The sequence below is a fragment of the Euleptes europaea genome, chromosome 5, assembly GCF_029931775.1.
Source record: "Euleptes europaea isolate rEulEur1 chromosome 5, rEulEur1.hap1, whole genome shotgun sequence".
Lineage (NCBI taxonomy): Eukaryota > Metazoa > Chordata > Lepidosauria > Squamata > Sphaerodactylidae > Euleptes > Euleptes europaea.
This window is the reverse complement of record NC_079316.1, coordinates 76623688-76649006: the sequence shown is the minus strand read 5'-3', so window position 1 is coordinate 76649006 and position 25319 is coordinate 76623688.

Here is a 25319-nt window from a genome sequence, read left to right as displayed (position 1 = left end):
CCATTACTCCATTAAAGTCCCCCATCCATATCATTTTGTCTGTAGCATATTCCGCCATTATCATTGCCAATTTATCATAAAATAATTTTTGATTAGAGTTGGGAGCATATATTCCCACAAGTAGAATCTTCTGAAAGTCACATATTATTTCCACCATTAAAATTCTACCCTCTATGTCCTGATATATTAGTTTTGGTTCTAATAATGAAGGTAAATACATCGCTATACCAATAATTTTTTTTGTACCATTACATGTCGTAAAGAGTGTACCCAACCTAGAATTTTCTAATCTAAATATATCCTTTGGGAGTATATGTGTTTCCTGTAAACAAATAATATTAGCCTTAGTTTTTTGTAAGTGATGGTATATTTTGCTTCTTTTTTTGGGAGAATTCAATCCATTAATATTCCAAGATAAAACCTGTAACATATCAAAATTCAGTTTGATCCATTATACATCAAAATTATCAAACTTAACTCCTATCCTGCCCCTTTTCCATCCCCAATTTTTTGTTCAACCAGTATCTTCAATTGGCGACTCTTCTGATGAATCTATTGGCAATTCTCCTCCTCCAGATGCTTCATCTGCCTTTTCTTCTTCTGGAGATTCTCTAGTTTTAACTTGTTTAGTTGGCTTACTTGGTTTAGCCAATTCAGCATTGTATCTCCTCAAAAACTGTTCAGCCTTGTCCAATTCTGTGAACTTGAATCTTTTTGCCTTGAAAATGAAAGAAATGCCTTTTGGATATTCCCATCTGGAATTGTATTCCATTGAATCTCAAACGTTGAAGAATCTCCATAAAATCTTTCCTCTTCCTCAGCAATCTAGCAGGTATTTCTTTCATCAGTCGCAGAGACTCATCTCCAACTTTAAGCGGTGTCTTGTAGTGAGTGTTGAGTATCAAGTCACGATGACTCCTTGAAAGTAGTTGAAGTAGGCAATCCCTTGGAACTTTATTTCTGGTTGCATAAGCAGAGTTTATTCTGTAAGCTGTTACAATCATCCTTGCTATAACTTCTTCAGATTCCTGTAGAAAATCTGCTAGGAGTACTGTCAGATATCTACGCAAATTCCGGTCTTCATTTTTTTCTCTCAATCCGCGTATGCGCAGGGAAGATTCTTTGATCTTATATTCAATCATCGCCATTTGATCTTGTTGAATTTCTTCTCTCTCAGTTACTGCTGTTAGTGACATCTCAAGGGGTATCCACCTTCTTCTTAATTTCTTTAACTTCTTGTGTTGTCTTTTTAAGCTTGGTTTCAACCCTATCTTGTCTGACAGTCAGGGATGAGATTGTATCTTGCAAAGCAGCTATAGCAACCGAATTCTGAGATGTAGTCATCGTATTCTGGGTTAATTCTGCTTCATTTCTGCAACATCTTGATGAGTCTTAGATAGGAGATCATATAAAGCATTCAGTGTCACTTCAGGCTTGGTTTTTGAAGACATCTTTGCAGTTACAGATGTTGTTGCAACTGGAGACTGTTTAGGTGTAATTTGTGATGCTGAAGCTCTTCTTTGAGGAACCTGTACCACCAGTTTTGTATCTTTAAGAATATCCTTAGTATGCTTCTCCTTCTCACCCATTGAGAAGCTAAAAGGTAACAAACAATTGTAATCCAAATACAGGAGATGGGGGGGCAGAAAACTTTTCTAGTTCATGTTGTAAAAAGATTTCAGATGTAAGAAAAATTCATTATAGAGAAAAAACAATCACCATGACATCTCAGCAAACTTTTTCCATGTCACTTGATTGCTTTCCAACAGATCTTGTTTGTTTTTTCCAGTCTTTCAGTGTAAAAAGAAAGTGCGTCAGTCAGCTGGCAAAAGCCAAACTTTTTAAACCAGAATCAAAACGAAATTATAGATTGTTCAGAGTTAGTTTATTAAGGATCCACTGCCACACACCCCAGTTGAAATAATTGTAAGCATAAAATAAACTAATTCAAAAACTTGCTTGTAAATCGGCTTCCACCTCGCTCTCTCCTGCTGTCATAGTAAGATGGCGCCGGCTCTTCAGTGGGTCCCGTCAGAGCGAGAGTCGCCGTTTTATCAGCGATCTCCGCTCTAATGACGGGTCCGCCACCGGCACCCAATCCTGCACCCCCTCTTTGTCCGAGGGGTGCCGCTTGCCTTTTGTTTCGGGGCCGATTTTACGCCCCTAGGCAGCGGACGGCAGGAGCGCGTCTCCGTGCTTGCAGCGGGGGGGTCAGCCGACCCTGGAAGTCCTCTGGAATGGGGATTCCTCACCTCCTCTTTCTTACTGGGGCCCAAAATGATCCCCGAAATGCTGATCCTGGAGATAGGGAACCTCCAGGTACCATGAATGTAGGTCAGAGGTATGCAGAAGGAAGGGGGAATCAATACATACCCTAACACACTAGGTTGCCAACCTCCAGGTAGTAGCTGGAGATTTCCTGCTATTATGACTGATCTCCAGCCAATAGAGATCAGTTCACCTAGAGAAAATGGCTGCTTTAGCAATTGGGCTCTATGGCCTTGGAGTCCCTCCCCTCTCAAACCCCGCCCTCCTCAGGCTCCACTCCAAAAACCTCCCGCCGGTGGCAAAGAGGGACCTGACAAGCCTACAACACACCTACAAGTTAGCAGAGATTTCTCCCAGGGTCCAACCAAGTAGCAGAAGCAAGAGGGGGACAAATTATATATGTAGAGAGAACGGGACTACTTTTTTGGGGGGGATGGAGAGCCGTCCCCCATGAACCATAGTGTCTGCATTTGTGAAAACAGTACACTGGTGATCTGTAGGTAGGTAAATAATTTAACTGGCATTGGCCATAGACCATAACAAATGGAATTGTATGACAAGTTCTGTATTAAAAAAGGAAGTGGCAGCGCCAAACCCAACATTAATAAAATTTCAACAAGAACACTGACACCCATTGTAGACTCCCAGTCTGAAAAGCTTCAGTGGCTTTAGGCTCCAACTGATGAAAGCCAGCTGCTGAACTGGTAATGTCCTTCTTTGGCATTGCCAATAAGTTTGTCAATTATTTGAAAGTCTGAGGGGATTTCTGCCCTCTAGAAAGTTACCGAGAAAGCTACAGTGATCTTCCCTGGAATGTGAACATTTCAAATGTTAATCATGGGGGCAAGCTCTCTCCCTAAGCAGAACTGAGAGGGGAAGGAAAGTTTCTCTGTCTCCCATCAATAATCACAGATGGCATGAGCTGCATTCTGAGTAATGTAAAGGACATCCTGACAGCAGAATGAGATAAATCCATTAGATATGATTCAATCCTGTGACTATATTTAAACTTAGCAGACTGCAGAGCGGTTTTAGAGTTGGGAACTATCTTTAGGTCACCCTGAGCAAAAAGGCCTATTAGATTCTTACTACAGCCTTTCTTCCTAACAGACAGTTTTCCATAGTTTGTTTTTTGATATTGAGACTTTAGGGTGCTGTTTTATGATTTTATGGTGGTGGTGGTGGTGTTTTTTACTTCAAGTCACCTCAAGCAAGTCTCTGGAGAGGCAGCATATAAATTCTCTCAATAAATGAATATATCCAGTTTGTTAAGAAAACATGGCAGTGTTTTATCCGGGCAGACCCCCCATACCTGCTGTGGCACACTCAACAGAGAGGCTACATCACTGAAGGCTTCTCAAGCTGAGAAAGTCACAGTCACTTTCCTGTCTGGTGTAGTGGTTAAGAGTGGTGGGCTCTAATCTGGAGAACTGGGTTTGATTCCCCCTCCTCCGCATGAGCAGCGGACTCTAATTTGGTGAGCCGGGTTGGTTTCCCCACTTCTACACACGAAGCCAGCTGGGTGACCTTGGGCCAGTCACAGTTCTCTCCGAACTCTCTCAGCCCCACTTACCTCACAAGGTGTCTGTTGTGGGGAGAGGAAGGAAGGAGATTGTAAACTGGTTTGATTCTCCTTAGAAGGTAGAGAAAATCGGCATATAAAAGCCAGCTCTTCTCCTCCTCCTCCTCCTCCTCCTCCTCCTTTTCCTCCTCCTCCTCCTCCTCCTCCTTCTTCTTCTTCTTCTTCTTCTTCTTCTTCTTCTTCTTCTTCTTCTTCTTCTTCTTCTTCTTCTTCTTCTTCTTCTTCTTCTTCCTGTCCATTTCAATTTGGATGAGAAGGGCTACTTCCGTGTCCCTCAGAGTAGGGTTACCAACCTCTAAGTTGGAGCCTGGAGATCTCATAGAATCACAACTGATCACCAGATGACAAAAGTCAGTTCCCCAAGAGAAAATGAATGCTTTGGCATTATACCCCTCTGAGGTCCCTCTCCTCCCCAAACTCTGCTGTCCCCAGGCTGCACCCTCAAATCTCCTGGAATTTTTAACACTGAGTTGGCAACACTAGGCGAAGAGGGACCTGGAAACCCTAGTTGGAATATAATATAGTCAAACACAGTCCTCAACAAGTGTGGACTTTACCAGGAGGAAGCTTTCATACAGCTCTCTCTCTCTCTCTCTCTCTCTCTCTCTCTCTCTCTCTCTCTCTCTCTCTCTCTCTCTCTCTCTCTGTGAAGAACGCCTTGAGCAGTGTGCCCTGAGGGAAGGCAGATCTGTATCTTCAAAGGTTCCCAATGTCTTCATAAATGTGACCATTATCAGGATTTCTCTTGCTGAAATTATCGTCTTTTATCTTAGGCGTAAAGCGAAATGAAACATTTTGATTATCTAATTTAAATGCTCACATACTTCTGCAATACTGGCTGCTCTTTTTTATTGAAATCATTTCATGTAGTCTGCCACATTGCTCAAAATAGTCGTTCTGGCTACTGAATAAACGAAAGCTGGTGGAAGCTGTACAGCTTAATTCCAATGTACTCTATCGTTTCATTAATAAAATGCCTTTGGCAGTGCGCATAGTGTTTAGCAATGCCTTCACACAGACACTACTATTATTATTACTGTGAGAGCCAAGTGAAAGACTCTGGATAATTTTCCCGTGATTTCTAAAATTTGCTTATCTCTCTTGTTTTTCCCCACAGTCCCCAGAGTTTAATTTTATGCAGTAGCCTTCAAATCAGGTCTGGTGTTGGTTCATGTCAATGTCTAATAATTCAATTATTCCAACAAATAATTTCTCTTGATACCTAATTACCACAAACACACTTCTCAACTAGGACTGAGCTGAAGTGTCCTCCCACAAGAAATGTTATAGTGAAAACGGGAGCATACCACGACCCTCCATAACCAGATTTTTGTTTTTTCAGGGCTGTCTGCAGCCATGCTATTTTCCCTGTCTTTTCCTTCTCTGGCAACATTTTCTCTTCAGCCTGACTGCATTAACCTAGCCAGTCAGGGATCACTTAATGAGTGAGATTACATCACACTGCTACATAGCCAGTCAAATTGTCTATGTAGCATAGGGTTGCCAACCTCCAGGAACTAGCTGGAGATCTCCTGCTATTACAACTGATCTCCAGCCGATAGAGATCACCTGGAGAAAATGGCCACTTTGGCAATTGGACTCTATGGCATTGAAATCCCACCCCTCCCTAAGCCCTACCCTCCTCAGGCTCCGCCCCAAAACCTCCCACTGGTGGTGAAGAGGGACCTGGAAACCCTAACATAGTAATATGATGAAAGGAAAGGTTGGCCTGGTTTCCCAGGTAAGTGCTCAGCAGGAATGTATTCCCTGTCTTCTCATATGGTGCTATGAGGGCAGATAATGAATCTACTGCAGTATGAGAAGTAAAGAGTGCATCACCATACTGTTGGGTTGCCAGCCTCCAGGTGGTGGCTGGAAATCTCCCACTATTACAACTGATCTCCAGCCGATAGAGATCAGTTCACCTGGAGAAAATGGCCACTTTAGCAATTGGACTCTATGGCATTGAAGTCCTTCCCCTCTCCAAACCCCACCCTCCTCAAAATCTCCATGTATTTCCCAACCTGGAGCTGGCAACCCTACCATACTGCAACAGGTGGCATTCCTTCTCTTGGTTTCTTTGTCTACTGTCCCAGTACAGCATTTGAAAAAGAGGGATGTGTTGCCTAAGCAACTGGATGATGGTTACTCTCTTGCTGCATTGTGCTGTAACATATAGCAAAAGTCCAGTGGCACCTAAAGTCTAACATTTATTTCAATACTTCATTGCACTGTGGCGGTGTGCATGCTAGCCATCACAAGACCTAACTAGAAGACAAGGGACATTGTCTTGTTGCCTAGTTAATGTGGGGCCTACTTCCTTCTCCCCACACATTGGGTGAACACTTGGGTTGCCAAATCTGGGTTGGGAAATTCCTGGAGATTTGGAGTTGAGCCTGGGGCATGATGGAGTTTGGGGAGGGGAGGCAACTCAGCAAGGTATAATGCCTTAGAGTTCACCCTCCAAAGTGGCCATTTTCTCCAGGGTAACTGATCTCTGTTGTCTGGAGATCAGTTATAATTCCAGGAGATCTCCAGGCTCCATCGGGAGGTTGGCAACACTAGTGAACACCCTATTTGCAGTCCTCCCAAAGCTTTGAGGCAGGAGAACCCTGTAAACAAGAATGCCAAGTCAGACTGTGTTTCAGTTCAGCCATATTCTTCAGTCTTTAACAGTAGAAAAGAGCAAGAGTCCTGTAGCACCTGAAAGACTAACAAAATTTCTGGCAGGGTATGAACTTTCATGAGCCACAGCCACAGAAGAAGTGAGCTGTGGCTCACGAAAGCGCATACCCTGCCAGAAATTTTGTTAGTCTTTAAGGTGCTATTGGACTCTTGCTCTTTTCTACTGCTACAGACAGACTAACATGGCTACCCATCGTGATCTTCAGTCTTTGTTTGCCAAGAGTAATGTGGAGACCTGTACAAAGGATCCCTCTCCTGAAATCTCACTTATGTCCTGCTTTTTAAAAGTTGACTTTGAAGAGTGGTAGGAGTTATGTAGTGGGAAGACCTTCTGGCAGTACAAGTAGGGAATTTTTTTTCAATCCTCTAACACATTACTGTAAAATGTTGACTTGAGACACCGAGTGGACTTTTGTTGAAACGTTTCCAGTTTAAGTTAGCTGAAATGAAATGTTGTGCCCCTCAAAGGAGATATTAGAATTTGGGGAAGAGTTCCATCAAACACCTGTATCACACTGCTTTTAGTCATATAGTAGGATTCATACTGTCATCTGCAGACATGGCAGCCAAGAGACCAGGCTCTGCAAGGGAAAAAACGATGAGCGCAATGGGTGCAAGCGTCCTTGTCCCATTGCAGTCTTTCATGACATGGTACCGGCATAGCAAAATATCTAGAACAGGGGCGTCGATCTCAATTGTTACAAGGGGCAGATATAACATAAATGCCACTTGGTTGGGTCGGGCCGGGCCATGCCTTGCCAGCCCAGATTGTGGGTGGTGGGGAGGCTGCCTCAACTGGCTTGCCAGCTGAATAAGAGCTCTTGGGGGGCCCGGCCTGTGGGGCGTATGTTTGACACCCCTATCTAGAATGTTCTACTGTTGAACAGATTAGTGCCAGTGCACTGGTGTGCAGAAATCCTGCAATACTTTGTATGAATCAGAGCTGAAATATTATGGTGATTTTGCAACTCTCGTAGAGCCATCACAACCTCAATGGATTTAAAAGGGTTTAATTGTGCTTAGGACAGGACTGTAAGGTTACAGTCTTATGTTCATGTACCTCGTAGCATAGTAGGATGTACACCTGACTTTTCTTTTGCTGTCAAGTCACAGCTGACTTATGGCGACCCCATAGGGTTTCCAAAGTAAGAGACATTCAGAGGTGGTTTGCCATCACCTGCCTCTGCGTAGCACCCCTGGCATTCCTTGGTAGTCTCCCATCTAAATACTGACCAGGGCCAATCCTGCTTAGCTTCCAAGATCTGACAAACTCAGGCTAGCCTAGGCTATCCAGGCCAGGACATACCGTATGTGCAAGCAATTTGAACATTAAATTCACATGAGAGTCAATGCTCGAGATGGAATGTAGAGGCTAATGGCATGCTGTGGTAAGAATCCATACATAGGCTGGGGCATGCTGACAATAAGGCCCGCTCAATTTCATGCTGCTGTCTAGAAAATAGCAGAGAATTGCATCTTGGAGTTTTATTTTGCCTTTATTATTTTCCTTTAAGAACAAGCACTACTAATGTCATGCCATTTTTTACTAAAAGTTAAAATGGATTTGATTTCACAAGTGGTTTGTAAAAATGCCAAGATCCCCACAAGCATCTATTATTATTTGCACAGAAATTCTTTGATCATTCATCCACATTATAGCATCTGAAGAGTAACTATGCACTTAGAAGATACTAATAGATTAGAAGTTGTGGAGACTTTATTGACTATTTTAAAATTTTCTAAAAAAATTCCCTTGCCTAGCAGTTTTACCACTTTGGCGACATTTCAAGGTTGGCAACATGTTTGATGTTTACAAATGCTGTCTTAAAATTTGCAGCGTTCTTTTTCTTTGCCCATCTGGAAAATAAAGGATTCATAGTTTCCATTTGCACTTCTTGGTTCTCAAGGAACTCTTATAAAACTTGTGAAATTACAAAGCTGCCATCTATTTGCTGGGTTACTTCCATTAACTCTCTTAGATTCGGAATCCATCACCTACATTTAGTTTTCCTAATACATTTCCTTTTTTAAAAAAGAAAGAAATATAATTTACCACTCTTATCTCTTCTGTGAGCTGCATTGCTTAGTTGCAATGTCATCCAGAAAACTGATTCACGAACTTGGCAAAGGTCCATCTTCTGTTGAGAAAAGTCTCTAGCTAGTTTATCCCCACCGTTGTATCTTTATCCTACTATGTCATTTTTAGTACCATAGGTACTTCTGTTTCCTCGCGTTTTCTTATCAGCTCTGTCTAAATACAGGGAAACAAATCTCTGTTGGTGAGAAATTTCATGGAGGGCTTTCTTTGTAAATTATTGATTACCTGTTATTTTTTTTTGAGTAGCATTTTTGTCCGAATGTAATGACTTGAAATTAGACCCAACAAATCAGGAAAATGATTAGAGAATCCTGGGTTAAGGTCCCTGTACTAACAAGAAATGTGCTGGATGACCTTGGACCAGTCTCTGTTTCTCATCCTACAATGGAATAATTTGATTCAAGAATTACAGTCAGAACTGTGGCCTTTTATGCAAGAGATGTTCCCATCATGGTCACCCCTCCCAACTAATTTGAGGTTTCATTTTAATTATGCATGTATTTTTTGACCTTCAGAAGTTGCCTCCCTCTCCCCTTGCATTTCCCCCGCATTTTCAGGATGCTGTTTTACCCCGAGTTTAAAGTCTACCTTGATTGCAAACTGAAAGCTGTTCCTGTGCATACTTGTCACCTCAGGTTTTTCCTCCCATGCCCATTCTTGCTTCTCCCTCCCTCGTGTCTGTCCTCCTCATCCAACCCCTCCCCTCAAAGTCATTATCAAGTGTGCTAGTGAGATACGAGGCTGCTTATTTGGTCAGTTTCATAGTGAGTGTGGGTCAGTTTTAGTTCTCGGCAAAATAGAACAGAGCCGTGTTGATTTGCCACCCTCCCCATATACGTCCTCTTATAGCCATGAAATCCTTTTATTTGTTTGTGAGTGCAAGACTACCAATGGATTGATGAATGTCATAAATGACCGTGCAAGTGTTTTTATGTTCTTATGACCCCTGCATTGAGTTATGCAGAAACAAATTGGTGGTGGTGGGGGTTGCCTGGACCCTTCTCTGCTTTGGCTGTACAATGGCCACTCAGTTCAGATCAAATGAAAGAATCTTGTTGTGGGGCTGGCAGGGGCTGGTGATGTATTTCAAAAAAATACACCACAGCCAATTACAAAGCAGCATTTTCAGGGGGGGAGGGGTTCATGCATGGTCCAGAAGCTCCACATTTTCACAGGGGATGCATAATTGATCACAAGGTACTTCTGGAATTTCTTTGGGGCAAAAATCCCCTGTTCATAGTGTTTTGAGAATTCAGCTACAAATACTATGCAGTTAGAGAGCAACAGATCCAGTGGAAACAGACCATGCATAAAAGGCCTGTGGTTCCTATTGAAACCAAAGGAAGCAACTATGTGACTGATTTCCTAATGTAACTAGTTCTTATTCAAATATTAAACAAGCTGATTCAACTTATAAAGATGACAAATGAACCTGACTCCAACTTTTTTTTTAATTCCTCTGCTTTTTATTGAGCAGAATCTTTGTTATGGCTGACATGGCTTTAGCCCAATATATCTCTTTGTCAAAGGAACTATAAAAATCAAGAATATATAAATCAGTCAATGCATCACACTGTTTAACATTTTAAACTAGTATACAAAAATGTCATCACCCGAAGTCCACAAATACAAGAATTAACATAAACAATATCAGGATTAGAATTTTATACAAAAGAGTATACAAATTTATAATGAGATAGAGGGAGATGAAGGGGAAGTCTTTATACTTTATTTTAATATATCTGTATTTTCAACAAAAGGGTATTATCTTTTATTTTCCTTTGACGATTTATATCAATTGTTGAACTGTTCTCTTTTTCATATATTTTGAAAAATAATAAAAATTATTATAAAAAAATACAAGAATTAACAGTGAGACTAACAGAGCAATTAACAAGGAGGGGGGAGTTATGAGCTGGCGGTGTGACCCCAGCACTGCCATAAATGCCACTTGCACTGGCAAAAAGGGCACTTACCCCAGTGCCATGACACTTACACCAGTGCAGGGGAGTGGTGTGGCAGCACCACACATGGGTGCTAATGCACCCATGGCAGCAGCACACCTCTGGTGCAGGGGCTCGTGCCAGCGCCAAAAGGGGCATTTCCAGGGGTGGGGCTGGCATTAGTCATCTCCCTGAGCCGAGCCCTTTCATCCTAGGAATGCCCACATTTGCTGGTGCGAACATATGCTTGCAAAATCATTGGCACAGCCCTATGGAGCTGCATCCAGCAGTTCCACGGGGTTGGGCAAGTGTCCCTGTCACCTTGCTGGCCACAGTGCTGCAAGTTGCTTAGGAGGGGTCTTGGCTGTACCGTGACTGTGCCCTCCCCGGCCGCGGCACAGCTCCCCCCCCTCTGGATTGTGCTGCCCGGCAACATGCCTAAATGTTTTGCCTTGTCGAGGCAATCATCCTCTTCCCCTTTCTGTTTTCTCTTGACGCTTCTCACGGATTGCAACAGATACCATATTCCAATAGCATGCTTCCCTATTACTAAAAACTCCTGTTATCTGATATGATCAGTTATCAGATGTTCCAGGAAGAGAAGTGGATACAGTACACAATGAGAATGATGGATTAGAAGTTAGAAGAGCCAGCATGGTTAAGAGTGGTGGTTTGGAGTGGTAGACTCTAATCCGGAGAACTGGGTTTGATTTCCCACTCCTCCACATGAGTGGCAGACGCTAATCTGGTGAAACAGGTTGGTTTCCCCGCTCCTGCACACGAAGCTAGCTGGGTGACCTTGGTCACAGTTCTCTTAGAGCTCTCTCAGCCCCACCTACCTCACAGGGTGTCTGTTGTGGGGAGGGGAAGGGAAGATGATTGTAAACTGGTTTGATTCTTCCTTAAGTGGTAGAGAAAGTTGGCATATAAAAACAAACTCTTCTTCTTTTATGTTCTCATTCCGTAAGATGAAAAACATTGCTGCCTCCAAATCACCACCAACAACAAAATCCATATTTTAAAAACCATACTCTCTCTACCTTGTAAGCGGGCAGCTCAATCCCTTCCATTGCCATATGTTGACACTTGTATAAATGTATACATTTACACCTTTATACAAGCATTTATACACCCAACAGTTCTATAGCCCTGCATTTTTAATGCCGGTTTTGCTCACAAGAAAACCTGAATGAATTTTAAAGGGTTTGCTATTAAAGCATGCTTTGGATGAAGGTTTAAATGTGCAAGCTTTCCAATGCTCAAAACACGTTCATGCCATCAAAAGGGCAGTGGGATTAGATTTGTGAGCATTTAAATATTCTCCTCAAAGAGTGCCAAAGAACATAAAAGACTATCCCCAAAGTCGAGGAAGTAGCTATTTCAACTGGAACTTGTCTTAAGCTTTACATCTGAAATGTTTCTTTACACATAATTTGACTACGAATTGATGGCCAAAACCTAGTTATTACATTAGCCTAAGCCTCGAGGCTATTGCTATGAAACGTTTGAAGCCCTTTTTTTCAAGAGGAAAGCATGATGAACAAGAAACCACCAGAGAAGATTTGCCCTTCTTCAAAGGCCTCTACAGGTAATGGAAAGAATCAAACGGATATTTATTAGCTGTGACAAGATGAGTTTGCTGATGTGGGTAACACAAAGAACCAAGATATCTGAAGCAGGAGAAGACCACCCCAGCCCGCCTTCAAAGAAGTGAGGGCGGGGTGGATTTTGGCTGCGGTCGCGAGAAGAGAGCAGAGCGCTGTGCATCGTCAGGTCTGACGTGCGATAGGGGTGGAGCCAAGAGAAGGGATATTATGGAATGGGTCGCGTAGACCCTCCCTCTTTGGAAGGCGAACAAAGGAGACAGCAGCTACGGAGCAAGGAATCCCGATCGGGCCACGTGGCTAAGTATGGGGGGGGGTTGACTGGGGGTGCTTCTGTACTCACAATACCCCCTTTTTCCCCATGGATATTCTGCCGCTGGGGGGGAAAGACTCGCTCTGAACTGCGATATGCCAACTGGTCTGATTCAGTATGAGGCAGCCTCATGTGTTCAAGGGTTGCTTATAATGAGTTTGTGGGTCCGGCATGGCCGCAATATGAGGCAGCTTCATGTGTTCAAGTGTTTGCTTATAATGAGTTGGCGGGTCAGGCATGGCTGCAATACGGGGGTACTTTAGAGTGCGAGCAGCTCACAACCCAGCCCTCGCCTGGGATGTCCCGCAGGGTGAGTTATTGGATGCAGTGCATGATGCTGGCAAGGGCAGTGCAGGGGGGGAGGTCCTGCGGGGGACACCTCATTCAATCGCTCCCCAAGCCTCCGCCCCCCAGGGGGCCAGGCGGTTCAACCCCGCTCGCTTGCTGGGAGTTCAGTTCTACCGGCTACTGTGCTCACCGCCCATGCAGGTACAATCATGACTGCTCCATCTGTGGTGAACCCCACCCCATCATTTCCAGCCCCAAGGGGCTGCCCAGTAGGCACGGACATAGAGACATGGGCTGGGGGGCAAAAAGGAGGGGGGAACCAATGCAGACACTGCACCAAGAGGCGCCCAGTCCAATTAAAGTTCACGAACTCAGGTGCATATTGGCCACCTACCCCCTAGAATTGGATGCACTGTATTGATTGGGGGTTTTCACGTTTAGTTTTCTGATCCAGACTCTAGTTCCTAGGGTGCAGAGCGTGGGCACAAATTTGAGGTCAGTGAAGTTCCTAGGGTGCAGAGCGTGGGCAGGGTCAGTGAACGGGACGGAGGGCATAGTTCGGAAAATGATCAATATGGAAGTCGAGGGCCGAGTAGCCGGCCCCCTTTTTACTGCCCCGCCCCTATAAAACCTACGCATCTCACCACTAGGGATAATCCCAAAGAAGGCTACGGGGGAGTCTCGCCTGATTCATCATCTTTCATACCTAAAGGGCGGGTCGGTGAATGACGCCATTCCCCGGAACTCTGTTCAGGCAAATATTCATCATTTGACATTGCAGTGCGGATGGTCTGCACATGTGGTGAGGGCGCCCTGTGGGGGAAGTGCGACATTAAGTCGGCTTTTCGCCTACTCCCCATCCACCCCCCTTGACTGCTCTCTCCTGGGTTTCTCAGTGGGAGGCCAATTCTATTTTGACGAGGCATGGCCCATGGGGTGTTCATATCCTGCTCAGCGTTAGAGAAATTCAGTTCCATGCTGGAGTGGGCAGTGCAGGTGCTTTCTGGCCACCACAGCGTAACAGGTTATATAGATGATTTCCTCTTGCAGGCCCCACCAGGTCACCTCAGTGTGCGGCACTTATGCAGCGGTTTCTTATGTTATGGGGGGAGTTGGAAGTGCCCCTGGAGTTTCCCTGGCCCATAAAGCGAGCTAAGCCCCATCTACAAAGCTAACCTATCTGGGTATCGAATTGGGCACGGTGGGGCAGCTTGCTAGGCTGCTGTCCCAGGAGTTATCCTATCTGGGCATAGAATTGGAAACGGTGGGGCAGCTTTCTAGGCTGCCGCCCCAGAAGCTTGCTGCACTGCAAGTCTGTCTGCCAGGTACTATCAAGGTAAGGAAAGTCACGCTGCAGGAGCTCCAGTCATGGATGGGCCATCTGAATTTTGCTTGCAGGGTGGTTGCACCGGGACACGCCTTTGTGCCTCGCCTCTGCAGGGCCAGGGCAGGTGTGCGGGCCACCCACCACTGGATAAGGGCACTAGCGACAGGAGGCAGGTGTAAGCTCTTGACCCATCGAACCAGAAATCACCACAGAGACAATCAGATTCCAAGCAGATGGCTTTACTGGTCAAATAGGCAATACAGTGCATTGAAGGCAAGATGACAGCTATGGTTTGTCTTGCCCGTTATTTGGAAATATAAGGCAGAGAAACGGCGGGAGATTGCAAAGCATAAACAGAGCATTATTTCCCAGGAGTGGCGTTCCCAGGCTTTGGTATGTGTAGCCGTCCTTGAAGTCTGGACGGTTCAGCAGAGAAACGAAAGGAAACATCTAAACCGAGATAACAGCCTGACAGCAGGACCTTCACACGTGGGCCAGCTTGCTAGAAAGTTACAATGGGGTTTCCTCCTGGAGGGGAGGCCTTTTGCTCGAGGCTGTGCTGCAGATACACTCTGATGCAGCTCTGATGCAGCTGATGCCCACGGGTTCAGCGTGTGTTTTTTTCAGGGCAGGTGGTGTGCCAATCGTCGTGACATTATGAGAGACTGCACTTTCCTGGAATTCTTCCCAATGGTGGTGGCAGTTTACAGCTGGCCTAAGGCTCTGGCCAATCCTTTAGTGCGTTTTGGTGTGACGATGGGGCCGTGGTGCACAACGTTAGCACATTGTCCCCCAAATCTCCTAAGGTCATGTCATTAGTGCGGGTTTTTGTACTCGTGCCTCACATATAACATCCTTTTTTCAGCTCGCCATGCAGCTCGCTATGTTCCGGGAATAACAAATAATTGTGCCAATGCACTATCCCGGTTCCAGATAGAGTGCTTCAGGATCCTGGCCCCACCAGCTCAGGAAGCATCAGCGGGGATGCCCGAGGCGCAGTGGAGTCTTGGAGGGGTGGGGCCTGGGGAGCCATACACAACTCTCTGGCCCCGAGTAACGGTAGGGCTATGCCAGGAGTTTCTGGGCAATAGAGGAATTTAGGGAGAAGGAACAACTCCAGCCAGCCTGGCCTATGCCAGTAGACCATCTCATACAGTATTGTGTCCTGCCACACAGTGCAGGATACACAGTGGCCACTATCGCCGGCCGCCTGTCTGCCTGGCCTTTCTATGTAAAGCCACTGGGGGGGGGGCGGACATGGCAGGGGACTTTAGGGGAGGAGGATGCTGGAGGGGTGGGTCGAAGCGGAGCCACGGAAGCTGTGCGTAAGTTTGTCTCCGGCCTTAGAGTCACACTGTACCTCTGCATTTGAGGTCAAGCTGTACCGCGCAGCGGTCCTGTTGGCCTTCTTTGCGGCCTTGCAGATCGGCGAATGGCTGGTGAGGTAAAAATGGGATCAAGTGGGCAGAGCACTGCAAATACACATTGTTATCATTCATCATGGCCACGGGATTGGCTATCAGGTTGTGGTCATCTAAGATGGACCAGAGGGGGAGAGGGGAGGGGTTTCACCTGTACCCACGTACAGCAGTTGTCCTTTGCCCCGTGCAGGCCTTGCCGGGCTATGTTGCTTTGTGGGGCCAGGGGGTGGGCCTTTTATTCCAACACGCGATGGCAGGCTGCTTACCAGGTACCAGTTTGGGGCAGTGGTGTAGAAAATGTTAGCTGGTCTGGGAGGGCCCCACCTTTTTGGCACACACTCATTTCGTATTGGGGCATAGGGCTGTTGATTCGGTTCGGCCCGAACTGAAAATCAGCCGAATTTCCCCTGATTCGGTGGTTTTTAGTTCGGGAGGAACCGAACTCAAAACTGGCGGGCAACCGGGGGGCCGAATTCAGCGAGTTCAGGAGTTCGCGAATAAATTAGGTGAATTCGGCCCCTTTAAAAAGATCTCTGTTCCCCCCCCCCCCAGTGCCTCCAGGGAACTTCCCTGGAGGCGCACGGCGGGCCCTTTAAATAGATTTGCGCCTCCCGCCCGGGAGGCACAAATCTATTTGAAGCCTCCCCCCCAGCCCTGCCGGGACTTGACAACCCCCCCACCCCCTTCCCCAGAGTCCCAGCGGACGGGGCGGGGGGTCTGGAAACCGAATTTCCAGGGATCCGAAGCGGGGGAGTTCGGACTTCGGCACGGCCCGAATAAAAACGGGCCGAATTTTGCCGAAGCCGAACTATACCGAATTTTTTTTTTCAACAGCCCTATTGGGGCAGCCTCCACAGCAGCCGCCTTGGGACAGGGTGATGAGAGCTTCCCTGAAGGCGCATGGGGAGCCCTTTAAACAGATCTGCGCCTCCCAGCTGGGAGGCGCAGATCTGTTTAAAGGACCCCCGCGCGCCTTCAGGGAATCCCCCTGAAGGTGCGCGGGGGCCGAATTTTCCTCCGAACACCGGATCCCCCCGAATTTCCAGGGATCCGAAGCGGGGGAGTTCGGACTTCGGCACGGCCCGAATAAAAACGGGCCGAATTTTGCCGAAGCCGAACTATACCGATTTTTTTTTTCAACAGCCCTATTGGGGCAGCCTCCACAGCAGCCGCCTTGGGACAGGGTGATGAGATGGTAAAGATGGTTGACAGGTGGCGTTCCTCTGCCTTTAGGTCTTACGTCAGGCCCATGGTACCAATGCCCAGCTGCAAGGACTGGGGTGGGCCAGGGTTCCTCTGCAGCAACACACTGACATGTTGTTTTTCAGGTGGGCTCCACCGGAGGAGGCAGGTTTCTCATCTGTGGCCACAGCATTGGCTTGGGCAAGCCACAGGGCAGCCACGGGAGGCCTCGGCTTGCAGCTGGGTGTGAGTGAGATGATGCGAATTACATGGCTGGGCAGAAGGGGCATGCAGTGGGAGCAGCTGTTTGCCAACCCTCCACAACTACCTGACGGCATCTCCCCCACTTGGGCGAGAATAGCACAGAAAAACAGGCTGGGAAGTCCATTGTTTGGCAAGCCCTGACGGACTTGGAACACCTGAGCACACGGGTGCCAGGGGTATGGTTGGTTTGGTCGGACATGCTCCAGCGGCGGGTCTGGAGGGGTGCTTTGAACCCGGGGCTTTTGGAAAGGGCACGGGCGAAAGTGAATGGCGTGGGGTAGTTTCAGATGTCGGCTATGACATCTTCTTGGGAGTTCTGAAGCGTGGCCTCATGGCGGCCTTTAGGGGCAAGTAGGGTAGTGGGGCGGACCAAGCATTAAGCTGATCCGCCCCCTGTGGTGGGAGCAGTGTGGGAAAATGTGGTTTTATGATTATGGTACAACTCCGGTGAGCACCCTGAGGCATCAATTGGGAAGATGAAGGAGTAACCCTCAGACCAGGACTGGGGCCTCGGTGCCTGGCAGGGACCTGGGACAGGAACTCCTTGAGGGGTGCCGCTATCCTTTACCTATAGACCTCGCGGCTAGGGTGGATTAGACGTGGCACACCTCCCTCGAGCACTAAAAAGGCTTGGCAAGGAAGAGCAAGAGCCGTACCACACGTGACGGCTCAGAGCTCAGAGCCAGGGTGGGTCTCGCCCTAAGAATGGGGATGCAAAAAACAAGAGGAGGCCTGACTCTTCTGCATCCCAGCAATGGCCTGCACTGCAGTCAGTTATGGGGGATGTTTTGGTTGTGTGCACTGCAGATCCCTCTTGAACAATAAAAATAAAGTTGGCCCTTTTATTATTCCAGCTCTGGTGTCAGCTCTTGTTATTACGCATCTGCGGACAAGAGATGGTGATGAAGCTTATCAGAGGAGAAATAGTGCCTCCAGACACTCTCCTGATTTTATCAGAGTCACTATCTAAGAATTCTTTCTAGATGCAAAGAATCTAAGCAGATAAAATGTGATTCAACTTCCTGTCCTCCCTCCCCCCGCGAAGTGGCAAGACAATTTCTTTTTTCAGAGTAGGAGAAAACTTCATGAGTAGTTACATCCACACAACTCAATGTCACAGAAAACAAGTGGTTAAATTGTGAGGAACTGCAATGGAGAGCCATTCCCCCCACCCCACACATACATTTATCTGGTTATGCAGCTAAAGTTCTTCCTTCCTTTCTTCTTCTAAGAAGATTCATTTTGCCATTCAGCTGAAGTGAAGTAGGCTTTAGTTCCATTTTTGTGTGTGTGTCTTTCTCTCTATTGCTCCAGTTGCCCCTTTGAGACAGGATTTCTGCGTACACATATTTGAGAGTATATTGCATCAAATATAGTGGTACTTACTTATCTTACTGTTTTTTTTACTCAAACCCTCTTACAGGCACTCCCTGCCCCAGGATGTGGAACTCCCTGCCCCAGGATGTAGTGATGGCTGCCAACTTGGAAGGCTTTAAGAGGGGAGTGGACATGTTCATGGAGGATAGGGCTATCCATGGCTACTAGTGAAAATGAATACTAGTCATCATGATGCATACTTATTGTCTCTAGTATCAGAGGAGCATGCCTATTATATTGGGTGCTGTGGAACACAGGCAGGATGCTGCTGCAGTTGTCTTGCTTGTGGGCTTCCTAGAGAAACTTGGTTGACCGCTGTGTGAACAGACTGTGGGACTTGATGGGCCTTGGTGTGACACAGCATGGCTTTTCCTATGTTCTTACGTTCTTAATCAAGGCAGCTAAATATTTAGAGGCCCTGACCTGGATGGCCCAGGCTAGCCTGATCTCGTCAGATCTCAGAAGCTAAGTAGGGTCAGCCCTGGATGGGAGACCACCAAGGAATACCAGGGATGCTGCACAGAGGAAGGCACTGGCAAACCACCTCTGTTAGTCTCTTGCCATGAAACCCCCCAAAAGGGGTTGCCATAAGTCGGCTGCGACTTGACTGCGCTTTACACACACACACACACACACAAATATTTAGAGACTGCTAAAGTAGTTTTCCAATTCTCACCTACGAGGAAAAACTGGATGTTTTTTTTTGAGATGGTAAATTTGGACTTCATAGTGGGACTTACTACTGAGCAGTCACACACAGGATTATGCTACACAGATCCCAACCAGGTGAGGCTTCTCTTCTCTTAATTTCCTGTGGCTGCCCCCAGGAGAACAAGCCTGGGCAACTGTGCTCCAAAGAACTGTAGAGCTGGAGTTACCAAGGAGTATGGTCTGCCAGCCCCATAATGGGATGAACTGTAGGGGCCATGCTACCCATCTGGGAGGAGTCAGGCTGGCTGGAGTCCATAAAGGAAGGTGTTCAGCAAAAGTGCCACAGGCTGGTCAGTTCACAAATAAACCTGCTGTATACTGAATCAGCCATTCAGATCAGTATTATCTACTCAGGCTGGCAGTGGCTCCCCAAAGTCTCAGACAGAGGTTTTCTACATCCCTACTGCTTGGTCCTTTCAAGTGGAGGTGCCAGTGATTGAACTTCTGCATGCAAAGCAGATGCTCAACCACTGAGCCCTCAAAATATATAAGTACAGCTTCTTGAACCCACCTCAGCTGATGCCTTGTTGGACAGGCTATCAGGAGTAGGCAGATCATCTGGCTCCTACCTCCCATGAGCCCTTTTGCCTTGTGATAGGATTGGCAACCTCCAGGTAGTAGCTGGTGATCTCCTGCTATTACAACTGATCTCCAGCTGATAGAGACCAGTTCACCTGGAGAAAACGGCCACTTTGGCAATTGGACTCTATGGCATTGAAGTCCCACCCCTACCCAAACCCCACTCTCCTCTGGCTCCACCCCAAAAACCTCCCACCGATGGCAAAGAGGGACCCAGCAACCCTACCTCATGATGGCATACAGCAGGATTGCTTTGCATACCATTTTCCTTTGTTTTGTGCACTGGAAGGGGGATGGATGGAAGATTGTACTGCCCCATGATACTGCACACATCTTCATGCATCTGCTGTGTGCAGGGTTGCCAACCTCCAGGTACTAGCTGGAGATCTCCAGCTATTACAACTGATCTGCAGCCAACAGAGATTAGCTCACCTGGAGAAAATGGCCGCTTTGGCAGTTGGACTCAATGGCATTGAAGTCTCTCCCCTCCCCAAAACCCACCCTCCTCAGGCTCTGCCCCCAAACCTCCCACCAGTAGCGAAGAGGGACCTGGCTACCCTATGTATGCAACAATGGCTGCTGTGGCCTACTTGGGCCTGCATCTTGCTTTTTTGCTGCTCGAGTACCATTGGGCTGTCCATGTGTACCCACCCATGTAAATTAAGGAAGAAGTTAGTATTTTTATGACTATCTGGGTAATAACCATGTATGCAGAGCCTCTCTCCCTTTCAGGCCAAGGTCTGCCGTGCTTAATACCCACCCAGGACTTCACCAATTTAGCACTGGAAGATATGATGGAAAATTCTGAGTCACTAGGTGAATTCCCCTGACATTCAGAATTCCTATTCTGATGTAAAGCCAGGTTTACCTTGAGCAAAGCTCACTCCAGAGCTCCCCAGCATCTGGACAGAAAGAAAAGATCCAAGGCTGGACCCAGAGGCCTAACAAAATCCCTCTGAATGCCAATTTTGCAGTCTTAGAGTAGCTCTAGCTTACCTTTAGCTTGCACAAATGAGAAGGAGGGTCCTTCCCTAGTTTTGGTCTGCTGGAATTCACACCAAGGAAATATTTCCACCTGCGAGGTTTGGGAAAAAAAAGGATACGTTTAAAAGCAAAATGTGCAAAATTGTCCTGTACAAAATGTCGGTAGTTTTCTTAATTTTTTTCAAGGACTTGTGGCTTCCCACCTTTCATCTATCAGTTTGCTAGTATAGATGTGAGAAAACCAAAATAAACAGAAAACATGGATAGTTTAGAGTTCAGTGTATAAAAATCGTTATTAAATCGTTTCATCCAGAACAGTTCTAGTTGTGCATACTTGCAAGCAGTCCCCTGAATTCAATGGGACATGCTCTTGAGGAAGTATGCCTAGAATTATGACCTTATTTTGCCTTGTCTCATAATGATAGGGTTGCCAGGTCCCTCTTTGCCACAGATGGGAGGTTTTTTGGGTGGAGCCTGAGGAGGTGGGGTTTGGGGAAGGGAGGGACTGCAATGCCATAGAGTCCAATTGCCTAAGCTGCCATTTTCTCCAGGTGAACTGATCTCTATCGGCTAGAGTTCAGTTGTAATAGCAGGAGATCTCAAGCTACTACCTGGAGGTTAGCCTCTACATAATGAGGACTTCAAGGACTTGTGGCTTCCTACTGTTTTCAACTAGCAATTTGCTGGTGTAGATGTGAGAAAACCAAAATAAACAGGAAACATGGATAGTTTTTGAGGTCAGTGTATAAAAATCATTATTAAATCGTTTCATCCAGAAAAGTTTTATCTGTGCATACTTGCAAGTGTTCCACTGAATTCAATGGGACATGTTCTTGAGGAAGTATGCATAGGATTATGATGACCTTATTATATCTTGTCTCATAACGAGACGGGTTTCAAACTAGGCAGGGAGGAGGACACACATTTTGTAGATGTACGTTTAGAACTGGACCCAGACCACCCTGGACTGATAGTAAATGAGACTGTTTTGATCTTCTTTACTTTGGAGCTTCCATTTTCTTCTATTTTCACAACTTATCATGGTGGGACAAGGATGTTTCCCACTTGGCTTCAAGAGGAATTGGGATGAGCATGCTTGACAGCAGAGGGCTCACTGTGACAGGCTCTGTCCCCAGTCTATGCATGTTCAGAAGACTGTGGTGACAGCCCTTATGCACATTCAAGCTAGACTTTTTACAATGGGACTGGGAATTCTGAAAACAAGAAGGAGCAGTCCTATACCCACATAGTTTGTATGTACACACGGATCTGCTGCTGCTTACACAGTTTACCTAACCACACAGTCATGGATCTCCTGATCATTTCTCCTGAGGACAGAAGGGATTTTTGTCTGTATAATCAAAACAAAGACCCAAAATCATTGGAGGGGTGACGGCGAGGGAAACAGCAATGCACAAAAGACCCCAGTTAACCTGAATTAGGTGCAGGAAAAGAGGTGCCATTGCTTTCCTGCTCTGAATATGCTTTGCTTGGCCTTAGAAGCTATCCATTTAGTCACTCTCCGGCATCTGGCTTATGCCTTGGATGCCCAGCACCTTCATCCTACCACCTCTTCAGGGGAGAGGCTGTGGCTCAGTGGTAGAGCATCTGTTTGGCATGCAGAAGGTCCCAGTTTCAATCCCCAGCACCTCCAATTAAAGGGGCTAGGCTGGTAGGTGATGTGAAAGACCTCTGCCTGAGACCCTGGAGAGCCACTGCTGGTCTGAGTAGACAATACTGACTTTGATGGACCTAGGGTCTGATTCAGTATAAGGCAGCTTCATGTGATGCCACCTCCAATCTTCTGTCACATGAGTCCCTGTGAATAGGTTTCCCAACCTCCAGGTACTAGCTGGAGTTCTCCTGCTATTACAACTGATATCCAGCCGATAGAGATCAGTTCCCCTGGAGAAATTGGCAATTGGACTCCCCTCCCCAAACCTCGCCCTCCTCAGGTTCTGCCCCAGAAACCTCCTGCTGGTAGCAAAGAGGGACCTGGCAAACTGTGAAGGCAGTGCTCTGTTGAGAGAAGGGTAGCAGCCATAGGAGAAGAAGTTGTTCGGCTGTTGCTTCCATTTACTACAACTCTCTTTATCACTTTTATTTTACCTTTTTAAGGTCTAAAAGACTTTTCCAGAATGTCATTTATGAGTAATGACAGGTCAGAAGGTCAAGTACTTGGCCACTGTGCTCTTGCTAAGTATGATATAAAAATCTGGCCAGAGTGGGGAAAGTTACATTTCCTGGTTAAATAGCTCAGCTACGGTATCTCTTTGTCTGGAGGATTTATCGAACAAATTTAAAACACACACCAAAGAAAACATGAACTGGAGCAGCTTCAAGGCAATATAGACAAAGTAGTCTTCAGTGAAGAGTCAATACCTGGGAAAGTACTGGGTTCTCAAAAATTCTCAAAATAATGCCATCTTTTAACTATTTGGCTTGCAGTGTGATACAGTGGATTGTGTGTCTGACTAGAACTGGAGAGACCCAGGGTTCAATTCCCCATAGGTTTGCCAACCTCCAGGTACCAGCTGGAGATCTCCTGCTATTACAACTGATCTCCAGCCAACAGAGATCAGTTCACCTGGAGAAAATGGCCACTTTGGCAATGGGACTCTATGGCATTGAAGTCCCTCCTCTCCCCAAACCCTGCCCTCCTCAGGCTCTGCCCCCAAAACCTTCCTACGGTGGTGAAGAGGGATCTGGCAACCCCTAATTCCCCACTCAACAAGGAATCTAAGTAGGCCAGTATGGGCCTGTAAGGTTGCCAACTCTAGGTTAGGAAATTCCTGGAGATTTTGTGGGTGGATCTTGGGGAAGGCACAGCTGGTGGAGGGGAAAGACCTTAATGGAGTATAATGCCATATAGTTCACCCTCCAAAGCAGACATTTTCTCCAGGAGGAATGGTCTCTGTAGTCTAGAGATCAGTTGTAATTCTGGGAGATCTCCAGGCCCCTCTTGGAAACTAGCATGCCTATGGGCCAGTCGTTGTCTTTTATCTCAACCCACCTCACAGAACTGTTGATATAATGTGGGGAAGGAAATCACACACGTTATCTTGAGTTTCTTGGAGGGAAAACTGGATAAACAAAACAAAGTGAAAATATCTAAATCTCAGGGAAAAAGTCATATTCGGCACATCAGGAAAAGAAACACCTCATCAGTTTCTGAACTACCATCTCTGTAGAAAGAAATATACTGAAAATCTATGCACTGGAGATTCCTTTCAATCCCCTTGTACATTTAACATGAAGACAGAGCGAGCAGACATAAAAGTGACCTCCATTCAGTGTAAAAACACCAAATTCTTGGTCCTTCTGCGCTAGCTAGGGATTCTAAATGGAATCAATTCTCAACTCCTTTTTGCGAAGAAAAGAAAATCCTTTTAAAAAAAAACAACGAACAAGAATTCTAGAAAACACAACTGTTCAGCTTTCACAGATGGCAATGTAAAATGCTGAGCAGAGAGAGTGTATTCTTGGCAAGAAGATTCCATTCAGATTTAAGGACATAAAAATTCAGTGGTGTGTCACAGGAAAGTGATATCGTAATCAGAGGAACAGCGAGGACTAGATCGCTGTAGTCATTCCCTCATTTCTTTAGGAAAGTGATACCCTCTTTTTTTTGCTCTGATCTAACTGCTGCACACATCCACATATTTCTAGCTGCTGTTCTTAAAAGATTCACAGGGCTATCCTAAACAGTTTTAAACCCTTCTAAGCCCACAGATTTCAAAGGGCTTAGAAGGATGTAACTCTGCTCAGGGTGGCACTGTCATCCTACCTCCCCCAGATACGAAGTTCTGCTATCTTTTTTTGCTGTTAACATCAACTTATAATTTATGCTGAATATGTAGAAACATGCTTTTATATTTTATACATTCAGAAATATACAACCCTGCAAGAAGCTAATAGTTTATGCTACAAATACTGAAAAAAGAGGAAAAAAACCAAAATAGGATCGTTTGCAGCCATCTAATTTTTTTTTAAAAAGCTTTCATTGTTAGGGTTGCCAACCTCCAGGCGGTGGCTGGAGATCGCTCGTTATTACATCTGATCTCCAGCCAATAGAGGTCAGTTCCCCTAGAGAAAATGTCCGCTTTGGCAATTGGACTCTGTGGCATTGAAGTCCCTCCCCTCTCCAAACCCCACCCTCCTCTGGCTCCGCCCCCAAATCTCCAGTTATTTCCCAACCCAGAGATGGCAACCCTATTCATTGTGTCAGTCAGTCTATCTACCAGGGGTCTTAGTCAATTATATACATAGTTATGGAAAGATCAACTATTACTTGAGGGAGGTAAGACTGGTCCAACATTGAAACAGCATGCAAATGTTCTTCTCTTAGACAGCTTACAAAAACTGTCATCAACAACAAAGTTTCCCTCTCCCTAAAATTATTTTAAAAACTTCATAAAATGTGGCGGGGTGGAGAAAGTGGACAGAAATAATGGTTTCTCCCACTCGAAACATCAGAATTTGGGGTTGCCCAGATACTGGCAGATCCACGATTTTTTTTAAGTGCTTGTTCTCACAAGACCCAACTAACTCAAAGGATTCACAGCCAACTTTGAAAGGTGGCCAGGAAATTCATAAAAGAGAGTTCTATCAATGACAATTAGCTATGATGGCTAAATGGAATCTGCATGATTATTAGGGTTGCCAGCTCTGAGCTGGGAAATACCAAGAGATT